The sequence below is a fragment of the Ursus americanus genome, chromosome 9, assembly GCF_024610735.1.
Source record: "Ursus americanus isolate L20-20 chromosome 9, mUrsAme1.1.p, whole genome shotgun sequence".
Classification (NCBI taxonomy): Eukaryota; Metazoa; Chordata; class Mammalia; order Carnivora; family Ursidae; genus Ursus; species Ursus americanus.
In genome coordinates, this window is record NC_142135.1 from 31,759,689 (window position 1) to 31,775,565 (window position 15,877).

Here is a 15,877-nt window from a genome sequence, read left to right on the forward strand (position 1 = left end):
GCAGCATTTACAGATCCACTTATCTGTTTCTTATTCTCCTTGTGCTCCAGAGAACAATAAGCCCTTTGGGTTGTATTCAACTGCTTCTGAAACTTCAGTTCACCCTGGACATTGGCCTGCCTGATACTCTTCTACGCATCCATGCCTCTCCTGCGTGCATCTGGGCTAATGCCTCCCTACACGCACTGCTGTAGATGATTTTATCGGAGGGCTTGTTTTTGGCTGCAATACTAACTTTAGGTACCACATTTCTCTTCTTAACTATGCTCATTTGTGATTAAGTTGTTAGAAATTCTACTTTTCGTAGATTCCCTCTTGAGCCACATGAACTTTTGACTTCACTGACCATGGAATGAGGCTTGTCCTTGTTAAAAACTCCAAGCAACGTATTTCCTAAAGTCCAAGATATAGTCTTGAGTGTCTCCTATGATTTTTTCTACTTAATATCTCAAATGATTTGACTATTTCCTACAAAGTTTCCTATCGCATCTCTATCACAAAACAGTTCTTTCATAATTTGGTCCAGAATATTGTTTTCTTCCCCAGCTTCTTCATCTTTCTGAGGTGTCAGCAAGTCTAGAATTTATCAGATGCCCTGCCTTTTGTAGAGTAAGACTTCAGCAGACATTCCGACGGGTGTATTTTCCCTTTTCTTCAAGGCCAGTTTTGTAATCTGCATTCGGAAACCTTTATCCGTATCCTCTGTCTCGTCTGTTGGTCTGTAGAATACTTCAAGAATAATATCACTTCTAATTCTCTTTTATCTTATCCTCCCCGAGAGGAAAACTTGCAATGTCCATTCTTTGTGCAGAACGGCAAAGAACGTTTTAAGTCACAGCTGTCACCTGGGTTTCCATGTGTTGCTGAAAGTCTGAAGGCTCAACAGAGAGGGAAGGCAAGGGCCAATAAAAATATATCTGCTGACAAAGCAGCAAAGGCATCACTTGGCATTTTCTTTCAAAAGTCCCCTGTACCCAATGACACAGCCTCTGTCCAAGATCATATGAAACCATAAACTTATTTAATGAAAGTAGAATTATTGGAAATATGATGTAGAGAAAACAGCGTGATTAAGAGCAGGAGCTTTGAAGCCCTGAGCTGACCTGACATTGAATCCCAGCTCCAGTGCCTACTAATTGTGTGCCATCGATATGATCTCTAAGTCTCAGATGTTCGCATCTATAAAATGGGTTTATTACTAGTACGTATCCCATGGGTTGCTGTGAAAATTATTTTTAAAAGGTTAACCACCGTACCTGGATCTCAATATATTTACTTATTTAATAAAAAAAAAAAAAAAACAATCAACAAGGACTCAGAATGTGCCAAGAAATATTCTAGACATTGTTATCACAACAGTGAACGGGTATAACAAAATTCCTGACGTCATCAGCAGAAAGTCAGGTACAGACTATAAAGTCGTCCATACATTGCGCTTGCATAATTATTGACAGCAGTAAATGCCCTGAAGTCAATGAAAACACATAAGACAGGAACCAGAAATTGTGCAGTGGAGGGGGCTACTTTAGCCAGAATGGTCAGGGAAGACTTCTCTAAAGAGGTGACCTTTCAGTTGGGCCAGAATGATGAGAAATCTGGGAGAAACGTGTTCTAAACAGAGGAACGAGCAAGTGTAGATATTAATGAGCGACTTCTCCATACCTATGTTTCCCTTAAACAGACTTTGGCCAAGTATTTGATCTGATGTTATATTATCTGTTTGGGCAACATTAATTTTCATTTAAGAATGAGCAGATTCCTCTTGATCATTCTCTGTAATGCCATTCAATCAATCAGCAATATTTTAAGCTTTTGCAAAGTGCAAGTTGATGTTTTAGCATCCACGTTTTATCACTGAGAGACCGTGGCTGAATGCCATGTAGATGAATTTGACTCTGGAAAGCATGTCCCTTCAATTATATGGTAAATGCCTCTTTTTACACCCAACCTGCTGACTAAAATGAGAAAGCAAACAAATGAGATGAGTTGCAGGGAGGACACAGGAAGCCAAGAGAGCAGAGTATCTAATTGGAAGAGCACAGGAGAATGTTTAAAATAAGTTTCAGAATAGCGATAAGGATGAAGATGATGTTATCTCTTGGATAGAAGAAGCTATTAAAATACACCAGAGTGTTTTCAATCACTTAATCAGAAAGCCCTTTTCCTGAGAACTGTCTTTTGTCCGTGTGCCATGAACAAACATAAATATTTTGGATTTCCTGCATCCTTCACCCTGATAATGGGCTCTTAACTGTAAGCTCTTCCCACCTCAAAGAAAAAGTGAAAAACAATGATAAAACATGAAGGATAGATAGGATGTCTTTTCCAGATGAATGATTGAATCCCACTAAATAGTTTTTAGTGTAATTCCTTCCCTGGTTCTTGCTTTTTTCCATAGGATATTTTATGTGGCTTCTGTATATAATACATTATGCATCCTGAATTTAGAACATAACACATAATGTAAACATGTATACAAGAGCTGAATTTAGGTAAAACAAATAGGCTTTTTGAACAATTTCATGTGAATTTCATTTATGATGCCGCCTAACTGTAACGTTTCATCGTACATAAATTTTCACCTCATATTTAATATTTGAAAAATTCTTAAAGAAATAATTTTAAGATAATGTATTGAAATGTTTATTTAAGACTTAAATAATATTTTAAATTCTTAATATGAGTACCTGTGCCTATGTGTTTTTTAACAAAATAATTTACATTAAAATAAAAATACTTTAAAAAACTATGTTAACTGGCCTGTTGAGGAAAAAAGATTTAACCATGAATTTTTTAAGTTACAATTAAAACATAATTTGCAGAAAATTTCTTACTGTTATAGGAATAAAATTTCATGAGATGTTTACATCCTTATGAGATTTTAAATAACATTTTCTGGATCCAAATAGAGATGTGTCAATCACTTGAATCATAATAAACCAGAAGTTCTCTTTTGTGTTAAATAAATAAACCAAAGTGAAATTCTACTTGGGCAAAAGGTGAAATTAAGTTTAAGTGACTATATTCATGAATAAAATCACTATGAAGTACAATTAAATGCATTTTTGCTACTATTACAAATGACAAATTTTCCCATTATACCTATATTTTAATTTATAATTGGAAATGGAAATCCTAGTACTCAAATTGATCCCATCCAGAGTTGTACTTTGAAGTGTGACCTCAGAATTTGTGCAATAATATCAAATAGATGATAAAATTTCAGGGGAAATTGTGTAATAATAGGACTCCTGGAGAGCCCTTTACGTGCGCAGCCATGATTCTTGTATACCAAACTGGTTTTGCTTCGCATAAGGATATAATACCCCTATCTGTTTGAACCTCATGTTACCAAAGCACTAAAATACAAATCTGGCTTAATTAAACGGCCAAGACCAACAGAAAGGATCCAATCAATATGAATAATATTCCTGCTTCTCTCTCCAAAACAAAATAGACTGCTTGAGTGCTTTATGTTCAAGTGCAGCAAGCCAGGGAGTGCTGGGTGCCGTGTCAGATGATAATTCAAGGGTTAAAAAGGACAAAATTATCATTCACACACGAGAGAAGCTACTATCAGCTCGCTTATTGACCTTATGTGTGCTCATGGGTAAGTTGCACTGTTACTTATAATAGGATGAGAAATGAATTTATCGGGATAAACCGTTAGAGGAATCTGATGGTCTCATTAGTAAGGTGGTTTCCTGGTCTCCACTACTGCCTCCCCTTGCTCAAGAAGCCTCTGCTAATCAAATGTGCTCCTGGAGAACTACAGCGGGATTTGGCACTAAATTTCGAGATAATGATGGTCGAGTAGGGCTTGATTTATCCCATGCTTTGCTTTTATTCTCTCTATTGATTCCTACAAAATAAAGATGGCCGTGCCTGTTATGGAATTCGAAATAATTGGAATCGGTGTTATTTACATATGATTTCATTTTTGCAGAAGTTGGGGAGTGGGTGGGAAGGGGGTGGCAGGCAAGGGGAGAAGTGTCCTTTGAACAGCTGCCTTTGGAAGAAACGTTCTGGTAATAAACTGCCTCCAGTGTTTGTCTAAAATAAAGAAATAAATAAATGCCGTGTCGGGTGAATCACATCAAAATCTCAAGACAATTCCAAGATGAACCAACTCGGAGAGTAAATGACCTCTTCATCTGGGTGATAAAGTTCCAGCCAAAATATTCTCTGGGCCCGAGACGTGATTCATTAGAAATATGTGCATGGTGGGGCGCTCCTCTCTCTATCTGGCAGAGTCCGGTCTGCACACTGATAAGAAGCAAATGCAAATGTCCTGATAAGAACTGAATGCAAATATTTATGATATGATATTCCCTGGGAATTATGTGCAGATAAAACAAAGTGTATTATTTTCCTGCTTCTCTTTCAGGTTTGCCAAAATGCCCTTTTTCGCTTTTGGAATTTGCATTTCTTCAAAATTGATTCGGCTTGCGTATTATGTTAAGCTATTTGTTTGCTAAGGATGGTAATTAGTTACTGTAATTACAGCAATGACAGTTGCTAAATTGTTTTTAAAGCATTACAGTGGGCCTGTGCCAGAAGATTGCAGTATTTTTTTGGATTTAAGCAGAGGCTGGAAAAACTCCCACTCTAGGGCCAGCATGGGATTTTCAACTACAAAGCTGCTTTTCCTGATTGAAATTTTTTTTTAAAAGTCATTAATTTGCATTGATTGCAAGTGCTAACTTTACATTTAGGTTTATTCACATATCACAGAAATATTAGTGATAGTGGACCTTGGCATAAGGGAGACGCAGGGGACACCCATCGTAAATAAAAGTGAAAGCTGATAGCAGAGGAAAAATGGTATAACTATTACTTGGAGCCTGTTAATTAAACTTTTTAGCCTGTTTTTAGATAAATTAAAAACAATTAAAAATGTTTCTCTGAAAGTCATTCCCAAACTTTTCCGAGCGCTCCTGGTTAAATGAGTAATGTGTAAAAGGAGAGTTTGGCCACGCTCTATTTTTGACATGTGGAAAGTAACAAAAAAAGGAGAAAGGTTATTTACCCAAATACTTCTTACAGATTTAGTTTAAAAGAAAATAATTGAGGAGGAGAGACTCGAGCTATAGTGCATGTCCAAGACGGTTCGTATGATTTATGTCTTCTATCAACTGCGACTCAAAGGTTAAAGGCAGAGAATGCAGTTCTCTGTGCTGTCTGCTGTCCCAAGAATGTCTTCTAATATTATTTTCTAACGGAGAAAATTCAGGTCTAAAAAGTTCAGGTGCGCTTAAAGTTTGTTCCCAGCCACCTGAGGTAAAGAAATCCAAAATTTGAACGCATGCTTTAGGGTTGGAAGTTTTATACTCATATATTCACACTCACGAATGCTTCATAAATAATAAATACTACTATAGTTTAAATGTTGGGCTTTCTCCCCTGGAGGAAAGTTAGCTACCATTATAAGAATCATAATAGCCACTAGCATTTCCTGCTGTCATTCCACATTCCAGGCACCACATCAAAGGACTTTACTCGCATTCTCTCAACAATTTACGGTGCATTATTATTATCACCTCCATTTTACAGAAAGAGATACTGAGGCTTAGAGATGTTAGAACTAGACGTGGTCACACTTCTGGGAAATACTGAACATGGAATTCAAACCCAGGCAGCCGGAATCCACAGCCTGTGCTCTTCAACTGAGAGGATGTGACTTTGTATTCAAAGGTAAAAAACAAACAAACAGTGGAACAAAATTTTTAAAAGCTTTGACTTCCTCCTTTAATTGAAAGCTCACCTAAAAACTAAAGCACAGAGTCAAGAAGATGTCAAAAATTGGATTTTGGGGCGTGCCTGGGTGGCTCAGTCAAATGACCAACTCCTGGTTTCCACTCAGGTCAAGATCTCATGGGTCCTGGGGTCAAGCCCTGCCTGGGGCTCCATGCTTAGCGGGGAGTCTGCTTGCAAGTCTCTCCCTCTGCCCCACCCCCCACTCTCTCGTGCATGCACTCTTGCTCGCTCTCTCTACAATGGATAAATAAATCTTTTTTAAAAAATTGAATTTTCATCTCAAAGCTTTTTCTCCTGACATTTTTGTCTATTTACTTTTATGGATATAAATATAATTACCTTGTTGATGACTCCAATAGTAATACTAGTAGTTTACGAGAAATTTGATTTCTTACAAAAAGTATTACCTCCTAGGATTTGACTGCTTTTATTCCAAAGAGATTCAACAAATTTAGTTTGTATACTTATCATCATTTGGGAACTATAAATCCCAGTTTGTGCAATATGGTTCTTATATTTATATGAATACAGATGAGATGGGTAAATGGGCATTTTATGGTTTTTTAAAATTGTTTTGAAAATTATCTCACCTTGTGCATACTTAGGTATGATGCTCATTCTATACAGCTACTTCATGCATAACCCCAAGCACATTCTGCAGTCTGAGAGGCAAGTATCTCATTTCACAGGTGTACACACATACACACAGGCATCAATCAATGCAATTTACACAAGTAATCTCTGATTAATGTATTCAACCATCTCTCTTTATGAAGACATTCCCGATATAGTCTCACTCCTTCTAAGCTGGACATTCTCTCTCCAATTTTCCAACCCACACAACACTACATTTTTACCTTTTATAGCATTGATAACAAGACTCATGGTGCTTATATGAACCTGGCTCATTGTACGTGTGTCTTTCCTTGAGTAGACTAGAAGGTCCTTGAAAAGCTGGGTCTTTTGTATCTCCTGGATCTAGCCCAGACTGTTTTACATAGAAAATACTCAATGAAGACTTACTGAATGAGTAAGCACTGAACCCATTCAAACAACTATAAAATTTTGGTGATACACGAAATGAGCCTTTATTTCTCATGTGTGGTTCTAAAGGGCAGCTAGGGCACCTCTGCTTCAGGTTGGGGGGGTCAAGTGGGTCTGTAGCTCCTGTCTCAATTTGGGTCCAAGCTAGAGTGGTGCAGCTACCTAGGGCGTGTTTTTCTCATGATGAGAGTCAGAAACTAGCAGATGGGTAAGTGTAAACACATGGTGTCTTCTATGGCCTCCAGTCAGCACTGGCTCCTTTCACTTTCATCCACATTTCATTGTCCAAAACAAGTCAAGAGCCAAGCCCAATATCAGTGTGGGGCAAAATATACTTTTTCCATGGAGGTGTGGGAGAGTAAATGGTGAAAGAGGAGTAAATGTTTGCTGAATTAGCATATAATCTATCACAAACTGCAGATATTCATATAGTAAAAAGTATAGCCGATTACCCTTCCTTTAATGTACAGCATCTAAAACAGAGAAGAGAAATGGATAATTGCCTCATTACCAAGACCCTGAAAAATATTCCATGATTTCCACTGATAATTTTTAGTTCAATAAACTGACACGAATTTTCTTTGCCAGTTCCACATTAATACAGTAAGCTACAGCTTGGTGCTTTTCTCATTTTATTGCTTTGTAGTCTGGAGAAGTAATCAACCCTCTTCTTCCAAACTTGTAGACCGTTAGTCGATTGTTCCTATATTCTTTCCTCTAGGCTGACATTTCTTTCATCTCCCCCCTCTATATTTCACTTGTCAAACCATATCCTACCTTCGTGGCTCTTCTTTGGGACCCTCCCCGATCCATTTAGAGCCAAAAGCTATATCAGAATTTCTTCTTACCATCGATCAATCAAAACTGGAAAAGGAATCTTATTTCCTTAGAGAAAAATATTAACAAATTCCCAGCTGAAGAGAAACATATGGGTTACACCCCCACTCCCACATTTTCCTAACCCCCACTCCAATCTGCAAACATATCAGAGTCAATTTGACTAAACTGTATTGGATCAAAGAAGAGCTCCAAGGAGTGTGAAGTCAGGCTTCAAATATCAGCTAAGCACAGTTTGGTTACAGAAAGGAAAACATCCCTCCTGGAGTGAGACATCTTTCTTGTCCAGACGTTCAAAGAGTGTTATTCATTACGAAGTTTATGGTACCCACACTGGGAGCACAGTTCATTACTTCAGAATTCCTGCCCAGTTTACAAGGAAGGTCTCCTGTCAGCTGCCTAGTCCTTTCCACGGTGGATTCTGTCTCAGTGAATAGAAAATCGATTGTTAGTCACTCTCTAGCTGCATTTGGTCATATGGTGACTATAAACACTTATCCCAGACCTGAAACTTTTAAAATTTTCATTTAAGTTTTCAAATCAGAAGAATAATTTATTTTGTATTCTAGAAAGTAAGATTTAATCACACTTCCTTCATTTAATTCACCTGCTTAAACAAATTCCACTGGAATAGAGAAAGTTGATGTGTTAATATCAATGTACAGAAAAAATCATACTTTGGAACACAATTTAGTGTAATTCATAGTGAGAGGAAAAGAAATGAAAGGGCATCCAAAATCGTGACTTATCTCAGTAATTCATGTGTTCAAGTTCCAGATCACAAAATAGGGACCATATGGTATATTAGTCAGGGTTCTCCAGAGAAACAGAACCAATAGGATATGTAAATATATAGAGAGAGAGATTTAGTTTAAGGAATTGGCTCACACAATGAGAGGGCTGGCAAGCCTGAAATCTTCAGGGCAAGCAGGAGACCCAGGGAAGAGTTGATGTAGCTTAAGTCCCACAGTGGTCTAGAGACAGAATCCCCCCTACTTAAGGGACCTCGGTCTTGGTAAGGATGGAGCCTGCCCTCATTATGAAGAGTGATCTGCTTTACTCAAGGTCTTCTGATTTAAATGTTAATCTTTTCCAAAAACAAAGCAAAACAAAACAAAACAAAAAAAACAAAAAAAACAAAAACCCTCCATAGCTGTAGGTAGACTGGCTTTTGACCAAATATCTGAGCACTATGGCCTAGCCAAGCTGACACATAAAAGTAGCATCACGTGGCTTACAATTATCTTTGTTCATCACTCACCTGACCAATAAGCATGTACTGAACCCCTACTACATACTTGGCTGTCTTCAGTATTCCCGGGAAGGTTGGAAAATCAATGATTCTGAATTATTATTCAAATATTGATTCTTAGAAACATAGACGAAAATAGATTCGGAATTATACCTAAATTGGATCTCCCCTAAAACCTGAAAGAAATTAACACAAACATGCAAAAAATAAATCAGGCATGCTAAAAGAAAGCTACCAAAATCTACCCAAACAGGATATACCCATTTTGCAGGCATATTACATCATATTACACAGGATAAAAGCAGGAGATATTTACTTAGCTAGTGGAAATACCAACCAGCATTTTGTGGGCTGGGTAAAAATGCTTCTTGGATCACATGTTTTTTATAGAGCTGCTTGCATTAAGTCACTGTTCACCCTTCTAAACCAAATCATGAGTCAATCGGTCTCTTGCCTCCTAAGTTTGGCCTCTCCATGTACCACACTGAATTTGAGAAACAGACTAAGTGCTACATAGAGAAGGGTAACCTATCCTGATGTATCTTGACATTTATGAAAAAGAAGAAATCAGAAGGTAGCATCCTAATTCTGTGAAAGCTCATTTGACTTTCCCACTCAAGGCTAGATGCAAGTCCATATATCAATTATATGTGAAATGTTGCTTTAGAAGCTGCTTCTGGCATTTTATGAACTCACAGACTTACATGGCCTCTCATACAGGACAACTGCCTAGACCGTGAGGACACCAGGCGTTTCAGGCACAAGCCCCTCGGGAAATGCAAAACAATTCAGGGGGCCTCCCATTCAGCACAAAGTGTTTCTTATTCACCAAAGAAATCTCACGTTGTTTGAAAAATTGTGATTCCTCTCCATTAAAAAAAAGCTTGCATATTCAGACCATTCTAATTGTAATACATGTTCAAGCTTAACATCATCAGTTTCCATAGGATTGTATTAAAATCCCAGAAAATACGGGGCGCCTGGGTGGCACAGCGGTTAAGCGTCTGCCTTCGGCTCAGGGCGTGATCCCGGCGTTCTGGGGTCAGGCCCCACATCAGGCTTCTCCGCTGGGAGCCTGCTTCTTCCTCTCTCACTCCCCCTGCTTGTGTTCCCTCTCTCGCTGGCTGTCTCTGTCTCTGTCGAATAAATAAATAAAATCTTAAAAAAAAAAAATCCCAGAAAATAGTGGCCCTAGGTCTTCTTAGCGCTCATAATTTGCACCGATTGCTCATCGGTACCCGCAACTGCCATGGGGCTTGCTGGGCCTGAAAGTGGCCATAACTGCCGGAGCAGACACCATCAAGTGTCTCAGCTCTCCAGGAAGAGTTCCCTTGCTCCCCGTAGCATGCTGTTCCACTTTTATTCACTTGATTTTTTTTTTAATTGAAGAGTAGTTGATATACCATATCATATGAGTTTCAGGTATACAAGACAGTGATTCAACATTTACATACATTACCAAATGATCACCATGGTTAAGTCTAGCTACTATCTGTCACCATACAAAGTTGTTACAATATTATTAACTATAGTCTCTATGCTGTAGATTACATAACAGTTTCAGGACTGTTGTATAGATGTTAGGAATTTCCTGTCATATCTTCCAGACTTGTTTTCTATTTCATACGTGTGCATGTGTTAGTGGCTGAAGGTTTGTGCCACCCCCCCCCCCCCCGTATCCTACCCTAAAATTCATGTGTTCAAATCCTAATCCTCAATGTCACGGTATTTGGAGGTGGGGCTTTTGGGTGGTGATTAATTCATGAGGGTGAAGCCCTAGTAGATGGAAATAATGCCCTGATAAAGGAGTCTGCTGAGAGCTTTCTCACTCCTTCTGCCATGTGAGAATACAGCAAGAAGGAAACTGTCTATAAACCAGGAAGCTGGTCCTCACCAGACATGAATTTTCTGCTGCCCTGATTTTAGACTTCCCAGCCTCTCGAACTGTAAATGTTTGTTATGTAAACCAACCAATCCATGGGTATTTTTGTTATAGTCTGAACAGATTAAGATATATGTGTATATGTGTATAATACATATGAATGTGTGTGTGTTTAATAAAATATTCAACTAAAATTAATTGAATGACTGCTATGCTTTAAGATACTTTCCAAACAGTGACAGTCTAATGATTGATCAAAAATCATAATCTTAGTTCTCATGAAATTAAGTCTAATGTAAGAGAGAGAAAATAAAATTTAGTATATTTAAATTTCTCATAAGCCATCTGAAAGAGAAAGAATAAATGCTAAAAATGCATTTAACAGGAGAAGCTAATTTAGCCAGGGGAGTTAGACTTCCCGGACAAAGTGATATATCAATTCCGTCCTGAAATGTAAAGAATAATTGTCAGTTGATAAGGAGAACAGAGGTAGTGTATTCCAGGAAGTGGGAACAGTATAGGAAACACACATATGAGAGATACACGAAAATATAATATGTTCTTCAAGGACATTTTAGGTCATGGGAATAATTCTAGATTTGACCCTAGGTACAAAGGAGAATTATTGCAGGGTTTTAAACAGGTGAGTAACATAATAATATCTGCATTCTTAAATGACCATGTTAGCTGCAATATGAAGAATGATTTTGAGGAAAGGAAAAATGGATACTGGGAGGCCAGTGAGGAAGTTAAGGTAACACTTCAGATAAAAGACGATGGTAGCAATAGCAATAGAAACAAAACAAAACAAAGCTAAATAGATGTGACATGTTTGCTCTCGGTGAAGTTAGCTATGACTAGATCATTTCTGAATGAGGGTTTAATGCAGAGGAAGATGCTAAGGGTGGCTCCCTGGATTCTAGCATGAGCAACTAAGATGGAGAACACTGAATGAGGATCGATACTACACATGATGACTTCAGTTGAGAAAATGTTCAGTTTGAGAGGCCTGTGAGCTATTCAAGAGGAAATAAGGAATAGTTGGTTAAGTACACAGTTCTAGAGGTCGTTGAGACATATGAATTATGATTAAAAATTTAGAAGCCATCAGATAATATTTGAAGGCAGGACAAAGGATTAGCTCATGTAGAACAGATTAAGGAGAAATAAAGGTCCAGAGAATCTCTGTAAAATTTAGGTAGAGAAGGAAGACACTCAGAGGGGAAGGAAGAAAAAAACAACACAACATAACAAGACAGTGTAGCAACCCAGAAGCCAAGGGAAGAGTATTTTAAAAGAAGTGACCAATCATATCAAATAATGACAAGAAGCAAAGTAAGGGTAGTTGATGACATGGCATGTTACCAGATCCCCCTTCCAGGACTGAACGCTTCATTCCTCCAACTTCCAGGAGTGCTGGTAGCAAAGAGCTCTTAGCTGACCCCTCCCTGAGAATTGCACTCAACCAAAGAGAACCACTTTGCTTGTCTGTGCTCTCTTCTCTGGATGGCCAGCACCAGACAACTTAGCAATGAGGGGAAAGAAAGGTCCCACTCTCACCTATCAGAACAACTCTGAAGGGCCATGTAGCCCCAGCGGTCTCCTTTAGGATTGGATGCAGTCTTTGTTACAGCTGCAGCCCAACTTCTCCCTCTGCCCGATCTTGCTTCCTTCACTCCTCTACTGCCGTTGATCCTGGCGGTATTCCCTACTAACCTCCCTCCAGGCAAATCTTTATTTTAGAGTCTGTTTCCCAGGACACTGACCTTGCACAGTAGGATAAGTACTAAAGAAAGTGTCCATTGGGTTTATCAACGTAGAGGACATTGGTAATTTTAGTAAGAGCAATAATTTTCAGAAACTGAGCAAAATGATATTACGATTGTATTGTATTCCGTGGTAGAAGTGGAGTACAATGTTCAGTTGATGGCATTTAAGATCTTTAAAGTTTCATTATTGTAAACCATGTTGTGATGCATGCCCCTCTATAGACTTTTTTATGAGTATAACATTTCAAATCTTGAAAAACTTACCTTGCCCTAAGCAACACTGTAACTTCTAGACAACGTGTCCCAAACCAGCCACCTTAAAGCAAAAACAAGGGGGAACCCACTATCTTTTTTTTTTTTTTTAAGATTTTATTTATTTATTCGACAGAGACAGAGACAGCCAGCGAGAGAGGGAACACAAGCAGGGGGAGTGGGAGAGGAAGAAGCAGGCTCATAGCGGAGGAGCCTGATGTGGGGCTCGATCCCATAACGCTGGGATCACGCCCTGAGCCGAAGGCAGACGCCTAACCGCTGTGCCACCCAGGCGCCCCGGGAACCCACTATCTTAACACAGATCTCTCAGATGCTTTTGTTTGTTTCCGTTCTTGAACTTTCAGATTCTAGTTTAAATCCACCAAACAAATCAATGTTTTCTTTACTTTCTTAAGAAAATCAAACACTTTTATTTCCCTTGGATGATTTAATTTTATATGACTAAAAGCTTATTTAAGGAAATACATCCTCAGTGCAACAACCACACCCAGGATATAGGTACTCAAATAGTTATTTTTTTTTTAAGCAAAATATAAATACAGTTGCTTTTGGGCTTTGTCTTTATCACTTTCTTTCCTTTACATTAATGAAGGTGCAGAACCTTATATATCACCCTTAGTTGTTCTGCTTCTCACAAAAAAAGAGATCACAATTAATGCCTAATATATACCAGTGCTGTGTTATGCACTTTACACGTATTATATTGCTTAATACCCACAAAAATGCTACGTAGTCTGTATAGAGGAAATTTGTCTATAATTGTTTCTTTGGCTTCTCATGACCCATGCATGAGGATATTTTATGAATTGAAAGACCAGACACTCAGCCAAGCATGGCCATGTAACCAAGGCTCAGCCGGCTAGATGCTCCTGCCTGAAACTCTGGGTTTGGAGAGTGTGACCGAAGAAGTCAATTACACCTTCAAGTTCACTGAAAGGGTGGAAGGGGCACCCTAACTAGGCTATTCCCACGTAGGACTTAGTTGTGTTGCCCCCTCCAGCACAACATGGTTCCAGCCCTATTTCTGAGCTCAATACCCCCGACTTCTGTGAACTCTCCTTCTCATAGATGCCCTTTTTTGCCTAAGTTTGCCATCAAAACCCTGACTAGTAAGCAAGTGCAGTTGTTACCTATATGTTACAGATGAGGAAAATTAAAACTCAGAGAAGTGACACGACATACAGATCTGTCAAGATTCGAAGCTGGTGATCTTAACCAATATTCTACCAACGTCGCCTTTATTTACCTCATTCGTTATGTTTGATTCTTTGTTGCTAGACATATTTTTGTGGCCCTGTATTGAAAAGCAAAAGATCAATACATAGAGCTGCATGTAAAAAAGCCATACATACAACAGATCATCTTTCTTTATAAATATCTGGAAACAGGTATCTACTAACATTAAAGAATCATGTATTCAATCCCTTTTTTCAGCTGGCTTTAATTTGCTGATGACAATTACATTAGATCTTATTGAACACATGTAGAAATTTGGATTTTACAATACATAAAACAAATCAGGCAAAAACAGCTATGGCAAATTTGTCTCTAATTATTAACAGAGCTTTTTAGACCCATGGCTAGTTTCTACTGCATCATGCAGGAGCGCACATGCTGCCAGAAAAGCCTCGGCTCTCTCGTTCTCAGGGACATTTGTAGCCCTAGGTAGAAAAACTGAGTGACTTGGGGCACAGGTGGTGTGTTCATCTCCAATCCCCCTATAAGGTCATGGCTTTGGAAAGGAAGAAAGAGGACCAGCTGGACACACGGATGGTGCTGAAGTTCAGAATTTGTGCTCAGACCATGGCTTACAGTGTGAAAACAATGAGCTGTAGGCAATGGCTTCAGTGCCATGTCTTCTGAAGACAGGGAAAGATGACTCTGGCAGCAGGCTGGCTGAGCCAACCAAGATGACCCTGATCAGAAAGGGGGAAGGAGAAAAATTCACTGATCATACTCTCAAATTACTATCATGCAGGTCAAAAATGTATTGAAGAAAATGCAATAACGTTAGAAAGACTATATCTCCATTTTCAAGAGTATAATGCAGGAGGAGATTTGGAGCAATATTTAGATCTCATATATCTTATATTAAATTTACAAAGAGTGAGTTACACTATACAACAAGTCTTAATAAATTTAAAAGGGTTGAAATCATACAGAATATGTTCTCTGACTACAGTAGAGTTATTAGAAATCAACAGCAGAGGGAAATTTGGGAATCCACAAATATTTGGAAATTAAACAACAGATTTTTAAATAACCCATAGGTCAAAGAAGAAATTACAAGGGAAATTAGTAAGTATTTTGATCTGTATGAAAACAAATCTACAGAGAATGAATAATAAAGTGAACTTGAAATATTAATAAAGCAACATCACAAATAATAGCTTGTGTTTTGAATGTTTACTATATTGTCTGGTATTTTGCACACATTCTCTCCTTTAATTCTCCCTGCAGCCCAACGAGATAGGTACTATCATTATCCCTTTCCAAAAGATGGGGACGATGAAATTTAGGGAAGCCACACACTAACGCAGTGGTGGGGTAAGTTTTCAACTCAGGTGTGTCTGACAACAAAATCTTTTTAATCACTAAGCTATCCTGCCAACACAAGATTAATGTGAACTGTGATAATTGCTTGATTTTGCTTAAAACCTAGTAATTAATTGAACATTAAGCAGTATAAAGGGGAGCGGCATTTTGTTTCAAGAAGGCACCCTTGGATTGGAAATCCACGTTCCCGTGCATGAGACTATGCAGAAGAGCGCTTCAACAAGAATAAGGGGAAAGAGGCAGAAGGCAGTTTGTGGGTACGGATTACCCACCGCCCAGCAGGAGGGAAGATAGGTGATTTACCGAGACTCATTTCAAAACCCTCACAAAGGAAAGATGGGGGAATGAACAACCACAGCTCTTGAAATACAAAGATGAATAAGGCTGACTCTGTAGCCCTAATGTGCTGACAATCTGCGAGAATCAGACAATGAAGAGGAAAATACTAGTGATTTCAATAGGGTTCCCCGGGAAGGAGAGTCTGGGATGTAGATTACTGTTCAGGAA